The following is a 4,316-nucleotide window of genomic DNA, read 5'->3' as shown; positions in this document are numbered from 1 at the left end:
CTATCACCTTTGCAACTGATGCTAGTGATAAGGAAGATGATGATGAAGATGATGACAATGAAGACGATGATTCTCCTACCCTTCTTGATGCTGGAAAGGATTTGGGTGATGATGACGATGAAGACGACGATGATGACAACTTGACTATGTGGTACCAGAAACCCGTAGAGTCGTGAAAGGAGTCTCTCTCACGAATTCTACATCCCAGGGTGAGAATAAGAAAGAAAAGGAGAAGAAGACCTCTGAGAAGAACCGGAACACCAAGTCGAAAGACGAAGGTGCTGCTTAAGAAGGAAATCTCAAGGTACTCTTAAAACCTGTTGAGCCTTTAAGTTATGAATCCTCCAGGTTTGTTATCGTCACTTATTTCTGCCAACTTTCTTCCATCCCTTCTACTACTTGAGGTTAGCTAGAGGAATGGGTATCTGAAAACCCAACCTTTAGCTTTCCTACCAAGCAGCAGATATCTAAGTTGAAGGAGTCACTCGACCAAACTAGAGTAAAAATCCCACTTCGTACCTCTAGTTGTAGTGAGTTGGACTTCTTGTCTAAAGTTAAAAGACTCGAGACACTCAACGCTGAGGAAGAACTCAAACCTCAACGACAACAGACTGAGGACAACATAAAAGGCAATGGTGCTAGTCTATTGCAGAAGCCCAGGCTAAGTTGCTTTCAAAGAAAAAGTCTAAAAATATGGTGAATGCTATCAAGGCCTAGGCTAAGTTGATTTTTATTGTAGAAGCTGAGCAGGAAAAGGCAATGGAGCTAGTCAACCGAGACAGAAAATGGAGCGAAGATCGTTGAAACAAGAGAATCAGTCCTGACCCTATTTCAAACGTCACAATCAATGGAAGGATGAAAGATGGTGGAGTTCTAGTCTCAATGCTCATCACCAGAGACAAGCTTGATGCTGTCACACAGTATCCTTCCTACCTAGGTCAGTATAGCTAAAGTGAATGGCTGGAGATCCACCAAGCCATTCAGCTCTCGAAGTTAATGCACAAGCCAATTATTGAAGACATCATCAGCAAGCTAATAAAAAAAGATGTCAAAATATGCCACTGTACCTACAAGGCCATCATGGAAGAAAGGTGGAAGAAGAAGATCTTCAAGTCCTAATGACGGACCAACCCTGAGGAATGAACATGAAACAAAGTTCTCCTTAGACGAAGTCCTGAAGGATTCAAAGAAGCCAAAAATCTCATTGTTGAACCTCTCCTTGCCAGCAAAGGGTCCTTACATACCCAACACTGTGCACCTAATGTCTGAGTTAGGATTTTATTTTCCTTGATTATGAAGGCGAACACAGCTTCCAAAGAGTGTCTGAGCTAAATCTTTGTCCTATGAAACATCTTGCTTATATCAGATATTGGTTGGACAATGATTTATACGGTGAAATGATAGACCGCAAGATCAGAATGGAATTTCTACTTTGAAAGGAGCTTGGATTAGAAGTACCTGGCTACATCGACTTCAGCGACCTAGATTAGTTATGAAATTATGTCTTGTAATTTTTTCATTCATTGTATGTCTTTTGTATCTATGTTTTTACTTTCAATGTACAACTTATATTTTGTAAGTCTATAAATGTACTGACTGAAACACTTATAATCTTTGTTAGGATCCAAGCGCTTACCACTACGCCAAAAGCAATTGCTAGTGGAGAAGGCGCAACTTATTTCTTTATAGCGTAGCAGCCAGCACTATGTTTCGTTTTAGGAAGATGCTGGTCAATAACCCAACAATCCCCCCCAGCATCTGCTAGCACTAACAAGATATTCGCTAGAAGTCAATGGCTGCACTACATGCCTTTGGCATTATTATGCACTCCATGGGATTCGAACCCGTGACCTGCTCTAATACCACATGATAGGATCCAAGCGCTTACCACTACGCCAAAAGCAATTGCTAGTGGAGAAGGTGCAACATATTTCCTTATAGCGTATCAGCCAGCACCACGTTTCGATTTAGGAAGATGCTGGTCAATGACCCAACAATCTTTTCTTTGAAAAAATATAAGTATTTCATCAGCATCACTGGAAAAAAAGATCCCTGAAAAGAGTAATAGGAACACATGTTTATGAGTTCCAGTATTCTCTTATAGTCACTGACAATCTCTTGTCAGTGAACATGATTTCAGTTCCAGTCTCCCTTCTTGTACTTTTTCTTAAACTTGTAACTTAAGAAAACTTATAAAGTAAAAACTAACTCACTGAAAAAGATCCCACAATAGTTAAAAGGGTCATGTACTTTATATGTAACTTTTTCTTTATGTTGGTTTGTCATAATCCAATAGGGGGAGATTGTTGATCCTCTCTCTCATTGATTTCATGATAATTCCTTTTACCTTTCAAAGTATTATGTTTCTGTTTTTTCAGTTCCAACAATCATCACTGAGTCTATTTAGTGATCACTAAAACATGCATTGTAAATCTGACAGTGACAGCGATACTTCAAGAAGACAAAACTCACACCAAAGAACCTTCAGTGAAAGTCGAAGACTGAAACTTAAGATTAGCGACCGGTGGGATCGCGATCCAAAACGGTATTCAGTGATTACAACCTTGTCAACATATGTGTGAAGACTGCCAAAGCCTCAACAAATACAGAAGAGACCTTCAGTGTTATTCCAGCATTCAATGATCAAATGAAGCTTGTTGTGCAAGATTGTTTTTGTCTTGTAGTTCTACACACAAAAGACAAACCCATACCCTTTCTAGAGTATAGTACAGCATGGAGCTGACTAGTCAACTTTAGTGCCCACCAACTCTATGAAAGGATGTCTGCTGATGAACAAACTATTATACTATTCACTGTAGCAAAGGACTAGTTTTCCTCTTAAATCCTGACGCATGTTCAAACCCTTCTGATTTGCATTTAATGCAATGGGTATAAATAGGCGAGTGCTCTTGTTAGCTCTCATATTTCATTTAATGTAAAAGTATGAAAAAAGTATTACTGCAAGTGTTGACAGAAGGGTTCTACCACAGAAGACCACAGAGGACCAACAACAAAAGATGATCATTCGTACAAGTCAAGATTGACAGAACCTCTGTTGTCTCTCACAGAGGTTCTGGAAAATGGTCCTCTGTTATCAAGTGCATACAAGTCATATCCAGCAGAGCCTCTGGGATGACTCACAGAGGGTCTACAGTTTATCTTCTGTGAAGAACCACTTCTCACTGTTTTACTTAGGTCTACTAGCTGCACGTGCTTATCACGTGACTATGTTTGTAATCTGCTTTATTTGAACGGCTTAGATCATTTCACTTGTCTAGGTCATGTCAGAAAAGTCGTTAGGAACTAGTATAAATAGCAGCTTAGCCTTTTGTAATTTAGTGTGCTTCCGTATTCTAATTGTCAATCTTTTCAGTCAATTGAAAATCATTTGAAGCTATTCTCTCGTATTCTTCTTTCTTCATCTGTGTGTTCTTGGTTGATTTCGTACTCTGTTTGTTCATATATTGTTTCGGCTGCACTGTTATTGTCTAAAAGATCATCCAGAGTATTTGATGAATATCATTAGCTGAATCTAAAGGTCCTATCAATTGGTATCAGAGCAGGAATCAAATTCTAATTTGATTTATTCTGTTCTTGGTATTAATCTACATTTGCTCAAGAACACCAGTCTTCTTCTTCAGATTACCCTGTTTTACTCTATTCTATCAGTTTCATCTTATTCCTATTTTTTCTTCTTCTTTCAATGGCGAATCTGGCCAATACGTCTTTCATGAGCAYTGGTTCTCAATCTAAACCTCCCACGCTTATACGTGAGGAGTACCCCCAATGGAAGGTGCGAATGGTTAATTTTCTGGAAGGAATTCACCCAAGGATATGTGAATTTCTTTATAATCCTCCTTATRTCCCCATGAACTTAATTCCTAGAGTTCCAGCCACTGGAACAACTCYAGAAATTCCCGAGCATTATGAACCACGTCATGTTGCAAACTGGAGTGATGAGGACAAAATTATGGTTGAATTGGGCAGCAAGTGCAAACGATTGTTAATTATGGCAATACCTCACGAAATCTTTAAATGCATCGATCACTATCAATTATCCATGGATATTTGGSCAGAGTTAGAGAAGCAGATTGAAGGAGGTAAGAAAACACACAAAAACAATCGATCAATTTGCATTGACGAGTATCACAGTTTCAAGGCAAAAGAAGGCGAATCCCTGTCTGACAGATACTCTAGACTGAACACCTTAATTAGTAACTGCAAGAGGTATGGATTCATGAGAATGGCAGAGGACAACAACTCATTATTCTTGAAGAGCCTTGCAGTTGAGTGGATGCACCTCACCATGTCCATGA

The sequence above is a fragment of the Cynara cardunculus genome, unplaced genomic scaffold (assembly GCF_001531365.2).
Source record: "Cynara cardunculus var. scolymus isolate 2C unplaced genomic scaffold, CcrdV1 Un_Scaffold_1470, whole genome shotgun sequence".
In the NCBI taxonomy this organism is placed as follows: Eukaryota; Viridiplantae; Streptophyta; class Magnoliopsida; order Asterales; family Asteraceae; genus Cynara; species Cynara cardunculus.
The sequence above is the reverse complement of the archived record's forward strand: the minus strand, read 5'-3'. Positions refer to the sequence as shown.